A 6,958-nucleotide genomic window follows, 5' to 3' on the forward strand; every position below is an offset into this window, starting at 1 on the left:
ATAATCATAAACACCATTTAAATATACCATCAGAAGTCCTGAATCATATTCCTGTTCACCCCCACCCCTTGTTAAAAAAAGAAAACAACCCAAAGGAATCTGTAGAATGGTTTCTGTAGAGCACTTTATTTCATTCAATACGCACTAAAAAATATTTACCTCTTAGACAGTTATGTCAAATAATTTTCTTTTCTGAGTAGTCTGTCTGAATTGCTTAAGCGGGATTTTTAAAAAGGCAAATGATTTGCCACAAATCTGCTGATGTCTGAAAAATATCTAATGGCTCTTCTATTTTGGTCACTTTATATTCTAATGTGTCCATACAAAAGCAGGACTATAATTTTAATCCAATGAAAGAGAAGCCTGCACATAGTCTAGAACACACATCTTGGATCTGAGCATCACAAATGAAGAGAAGAAAAATGTAACAGAGCCAAGTTGATTTATACGCCTCAGGTGCTGCAATCAGGGTAGCAGAGGTGGGTTTACTCCAGTAACCATTCAAGTGGGGATTGGCTCATTTTCAGGATTTACTTTCAGGTCTTCTAAGTCCTTTAAGCCCCCAAGTCCATGCAAATGTCCCACTTGGTGGACAGATGAGTAATCTAACCCCACTGGGTTTATTTCAATATTTTGATATTCCAATAATAAGATGCTTTGGAAGTTTTTTTTTTTTTTTTGAGAAGTCTGTTCTCTATTAAAATAAGATAGAACCTCAAAATATGAATGTGAACATCAGAAATAGACAGCATATATTACAAATCCTTTCTTGCTAGGAACATCAGTAAGAATACACATTAGCTTAAAAAACAGGCTCAGCAAATGTTGCTGATCTGCCAGAAGTTTTAGTTCACTATTTACAAATAAGACAAAGTGAAATACAGAAAATTTTACACATTTGGTAGTTGACAGATTACTGTTTGTCAATAGTGGTCTATCAGAAAACTGATATGAAGGAAGACTGGATAAGAGCCAGTTGTCATGTTCTTAATCAAATTTAAATGTACAGAAAACTAGATTAATTTTGAAATAAACATTCTGCCTTTCAAGGGAATAATTTGATTTGGAAGTGCAATTATGTGAAGCATTTTCTGCAAATGACTATTATAAAAGTATATGATCCACTACTGAAAAGTTACCGTATTTATTTCATCTTTACTTGACAACCTCTTCAGTAGACTGTTAAAATTGACTAAATGATGATTAATGGTCTGGGTTTTTAGACCCTAAGTACGAGCAGAAAATAAAACTACTATTGAGTGATTTAAACCAATACAAAAACTAAGGCCCAATAGCATCAAAATGAGAAGGAAAAAAAAAAATTACAGCATATTTCAATGCATGGCTGAATTGACATTGAAGTGGAATCTGAGCTAATTTATTTTAACTAGAAAACCTACTATGCATGTGAGTGGAGGGAAAGGCATAAAACTTGTTTTAATAAGTGTGTGTGCTTTAGTCTGAAGAGACAATTTATCAAGCGACATGACCCTCGAGTATTGACTTGTACACTCAGTTTCCTGCACTGATCAATACCACATGATCATTAACATTTGCCCATCTCTGGTAACCATGAGAGAACCATCCTCTTCCACCCTCTTTAGTAACAAGAATCTTCAAATCATTTCACTTTTTCTTTCAGGTTACCTTTAAAATTGCAAATAGAGTTCTCTCCCCCTTTTCTGACAAGAATGTGTTTTCTGTCCATTATTTCAATCTTACACTGTGTAAAAGGTATCAGCTTCTTTAAGGAGGTCGCCACTGTAGGCAGGATATTCCAGCAACACTTAAATAAAAGTTTTTTGTTTTCTTTCTTTCTGTAAGAACTGATTTAAGTCCATGTCATTTTACTTTATATGTACTGGTCTCTCATCTGACTTCAGGCATTTTCTGCGGGGTTGTATAAAGTCTTCATCAGAGTCCTCAGTTACCTCACCATCATCCTCTTCCTGCTCAAACTCTGGCAAAGGTGCAAAGGTCCTGTCTGAGTAGATCTCTGTGAGTTTATCTTCAAAGTACAATGCAACTGCTTTCCCTGCCTGAGCTACTTCTGAATCAGCCTTCAAATTAATCTCTTGTGTTTCTGCATAAACTTGAACAACTTTCATCATTTCATTAAACCTTTCAGAGTTCTTGAAGATCAAACGGACATCAGCCACAAAGTCATCTGGGATTTGGTAGTGTTGGGAATGTTTTTTATGAAGCTTCTTTTTCACGGTGGATAAATCCATTGGTTTCTTTATAATTTTATAGTAGTTTGGTATCGAAGCAGGAACTGGCTCCTGAAGTTCAATACTTAATTCATGGCAATAGAGGTAAAGCAGAAGACGTTCACATTTCCTTTGGTCCACTGGGCTTAAACCCTGTGCAGTTTTCCCCTTCTTACTATGCTGCAAATTATCACAGTCATATTCAACTTCTGGTTTCCCAATATCTCTGCAAAATGTGCATATCCAGTCCCCACTTGGAAGCTAAGAAGTGTCGGAACATGACAAGTTAGATGAAAGACCTTTGGACATTTTTCACAGCACAAGAGATCCCCTCCATTTTGGCAGACAGCACACCAGTCTTCATTTGGATCATCATCTTTGCTGCTGCCATCTCCTCCAATCCTTGCTGACCTGTGCATGAGGCTTCGAACTGGGGACTTCCCATTAACAAGGGTGCTGAGCCCTGTCTGTTTACAGCTTTCACTCATATCCATAGGTTCAGTTTTCACATGATTTTCCAGGCTTGTTAATGCATCCAACTCACTCTCTAGATGCAGGTTGGTTGAGAGAGGTGGTGTCAAGCTACTCTCAGGACTGCTCAACATGCAGGCACTCCTCCTGCCATCCTCTGTCTTTTCTTGTTTCACAGCTCCTGAAAAACTACATATTTCATCTTCAGTCCCAGGTTCTTGCTTGACTTTCACTTGATCAGATTTGAAACTAAGACTTGTCTTCTCAGCTGTTCTTCCTGATGACCCACAGCTTCCTCGACTGCCAGTACTAGAAGTACTAGGGGGTCTCACAGGTGTGTGGGAATTGGATAAACCTGATGATCCTGGAGATAGGGCAGAGGGTCCTGGGGAAGGATTCATGGTGCTTGTAGGCTGTGGGGGTAGGTGACTGCCTGAGATATATCTACTTAGTAGATTATCTAAACTACTTGAACCAGCATCTTCCAACTGTATGGGTGGAATATCTGGCAGTGATGGAAGGTTTTCTGGATTGGTAACTGAAGGGATAAGCTCTATTGCTGTAACAGATGGGCTGGTGGGACCTCTGTTCGCATTTACCATAGTAGCTGTAGTAGGGCTGGTTGGGTTGATTGTGTTATTGTGCACTGATACAACAGGAAAGGGTCCAGCATGCCCTGGGTTTGAGTGTTGTCTTTGGAGGTGTGGCTGCATCATGGAATACTGAGGGCCCCTGTGCCTGGGTATCCCTGGTATTTGGGCAGCATTCTGAGCCATTCTCATCTGATGGGCTTGGAAAGCTCCACAATTCATATTGCCTCTTTGCATTGTTTGCACACTGATCAATCTTGGAGGCTGTTGTTGTAACATCTGAGGGGCTGCTTGTCTAGGATGTTGTTGTGTTCTTGCTATTGTTGTTGGTACAGGTGCTGGTGGTTGCTGCATCCTCATCTGTTGCAACTGCTGATGTTTCTGTGCATAAAGCTGTTGCTGCATGTGCTGGAGTCGAAGCTGTGCTAAATTAATCTGTCCAGGGGTTTTACTAATGTGGTTTGTCCCTGGAGGAACTTGCGCAACTACAACATTAGGAGTATAACCAGGAGCTGGTTTACTCTCTATTACTAGATTACCTAAATTGACTACATTCTTTGCCCAGAAAGTAGGATCACAATGGAAACGTATTGCTCCATTAGCAGCAGGGACAGGATCACACCGTGCTTTCAAAATATGACGCAACTGAAAAGTAATCAGTCGCTTGCTATACAGTAGTGCTGTGCTGCTGCCACTTGCAATTGCCCAGTTTGTAAAGTTCATAATGTGCTTCACCTGTCGGGAAAGGCCTGTGATATCATTCTGCTGCTGTATTAACTTCATCTGTCTTTCTTTTGTGACATTCTCTAGCTGCTGTAAGAGAGATTTTCCTTTCTTATTAATTTCATTGATAAGGGTGAAAATGGCCACTTTTATTTCCTGTTCTACTCGTTTGTTAGTCTCATTTACTTCTTTTATCCTATTCTGCACCTGAGTAGCTGCAAAATGAACATAATTTTTCTTTTCTAGAAGCTTAGCCAGTAGGTTTTCAATCGCACCTTTCTGATTTTGAAACGCTTCTTCCAAAAACTGATATGTATGTTCTTTGTGCTCCAATAGCTGGCAGTCTCTACATGTGAGTCTATCACATGTTTCACAGAAAAGTTTCAACTGTTCTTGTTTGTGTACAGGGCAGAAAACAGGGCGTTGACCAGATGCTCCAACAGACTCTGAGACACCTTCTTTCTTCCTGATCAGGTGATCTTTAGTGAATTTTACTCTTTGATGTGCTTCTATACATGTCTTACACAGCCATTCTCCACATTCTACACAAAAGCCAACTGCACTTGCATTGTCTTCACAACTAGTACATACCTGTTCTGACTTCTCATCAGAACTGCTGGGAGCTTCAGATGTGACTTTCACAAAATACTTATCCACAAGGTCTATCTGTCTGCATTCCTGGCGGCATACTGGGCACCGTATCACACCAACTTGCTGGATGTCGCCGTTGCTACCCCCCCGGGATGGGCACGCTGAGCTGGCGCTCCGGCTCGGGCAGGCAGGAGTGAAGACAGGGCAGCAGCTTGGGCTCCGCCTCACGCCGGCTTTGCAAGCTCTGCCGACACACGGCGCAGGGGTCCAGGAGCGAAGCTGGCGGTCCAGGCGGCGGCCCAGCCGAGGGACCGGGAGCTGGAGCCGAGGGAGGAGCTGGGGCCGGAGTCGATAACGCCCCTCCGGGAACTCCAGAGCCCACTGAGGCCGCAGGCGCTGAGGCAGCCGGAGCCGAGCCCCCGTCGTCAGGCCGGGCCGCGCCGCTCTCCGCGCCCGCCCTGCCGCCTTCCTCCTCCTCCTCCTCCTCCTCCACCAGCACCGCGGCGAGAGGCGGCTCCGCCCCCAACGCCGCGAGCTCGGCGGCCCCGGCAGTTCCCGGCGCGCTGCCGCTGCCCCCACCACTGCTCTCAGCCTCGCCGCCCCATTAATTTTTGAATAGACATGTCATCAGGACTGTGTATTACTCAGCTTGTGATGATGAGATATCCAAAATATTTCAGTTAAACTTTGTCTGAAACTCAAGTTTGCTCATTTCTTCATTACAACTGTAAAATACATGTTTCAGTAAATATTATAAATAAAGCATATTTTTAGTACTTAACCATGAAATAAGTGTATGAAGATATTTAATTTATTTGAAAATTTTTGTTTTCTCTAGGATATGCATTATCTTTCATTTTCTAGTGCCCACAAGACATTGTTCCCAATATGAGACCACATAAGGACACAATATTGAAGAACCTTAAGGCCATGGAAACATGGACTTTATGTTTACAGTCCATGGAAATATTGAGACAGAAGGAAAAGACAATGAAACAAAGGAAGAGTTGAGCAATCACAAATGCAAAGACGATGCGTCTGAGGGATTTGGCAGAAAACAAAGTCAGGGTTCATGTTGAGAATGAGAAAAGATGCAGCAAAATTAAAATAGATCAGGCAGGGAAGTCTGGGACTGTTTCTGTTTGAATGTCTGCTCTCACAATCTATTCCTTGCAAGGTTTGGCAGGCTTTCAAAGGGATCATCCAAACACCTAAACAAAAATATTTTATTAATATCATGTTGAATCTACATAGTCCTTTCTTCAATGCAAGTTAAGAAGACCCATTTTTCAGCAAGCTGCTATGGACTGTATGCACTTGTAGACCAAAACAAAGGCTCACCTAATGTTTCCTCCTTTCTTTTCCAGTTTTGGAATGAAAACATCAAGAAAGCAAAGAGAGAAGCCGCATTATTTTCTTTTTAAAAAGAGGTGTATTTAAATACAAGAATCAAGAATAAAATAATAACAACAAAAATAATAAAGGTTTGACAAATTTTCAGAGAAAGATGGAGCTGGAGAGGAATCAGCAAATGGGCACAGAAAGGGTACATATTTAGCCAATTTTAAAATGGGGCAAGAGGAAGGAAAAGTCATAAAGAAAATTTAATTAAAATTTAGTTCCATCTTTCTATGTGTCAGGAAATATGCCAGGAATTTTTATCTGCATTCCTTCTTTTAATACTCAGAATGCCCATGCAAGATAGTATTGTATCTGTTTTACATGTGAGAAAACTAGAGCTCAAGTAACTAACTCCCCAAGATTAGCTAACTTCAGAGTTTAAATCAAACTCAGACCCACTATACATTGTAATTGCAAACTGACAGGCTATATACATGGTTTTTTTAATGCAGATTTTTTCCTGCTGTAAATTTTTTAATGGTTATTTTAGTAACATATATACAACACAAAAGTTCCCAATGTAACCATTTTCGTGTGTAAAATTCAGTGTTAATAATTACATTCAAAATATTGTCCATCAACTGATGGACACTTAGGTTGCTTCCACCTTTTGGTTATTGTGAACAATACTGCTACTAACGTTGGTGTGCAAACATCTTTTCAAGTCCCTGTTTTCAATTCTTTGGGGTATACACCTAGAAGTGGTATTGGCAGCTCATATGGTAATTCTATGTTTCCCTTTCTTAGGAACTGCCAAACTGTTTTCCATAGTGGCTGCACCATTTACATTACCAACAACAATTCCTGAGGGTTCCTATTTCTCTGTATCCTTGACAACACTTGTTATTTTCTATTTTGTTAATAATAGCCATCCTAATTTGTGTGAAGTGATATTTCATTGTGGGGCTTGAAATTTTCTTTCCCGAATGGCTAATGATGTTGAGCATCTTTGCATGTGCCTGATGTCCATTA

The 6,958-nt window shown here is 40.6% G+C and overlaps 1 pseudogene; it reads right to left on the reverse strand.

Moving 5' to 3' along the window:
* Positions 1–1,680: 1,680 nt before the first annotated feature.
* LOC119524384 lies at positions 1,681–5,213 on the reverse strand (annotated as a pseudogene).
* Positions 5,214–6,958: the final 1,745 nt, after the last annotated feature.

Source organism: Choloepus didactylus (assembly GCF_015220235.1).
Source record: "Choloepus didactylus isolate mChoDid1 chromosome 11 unlocalized genomic scaffold, mChoDid1.pri SUPER_11_unloc1, whole genome shotgun sequence".
In the NCBI taxonomy this organism is placed as follows: Eukaryota; Metazoa; Chordata; class Mammalia; order Pilosa; family Megalonychidae; genus Choloepus; species Choloepus didactylus.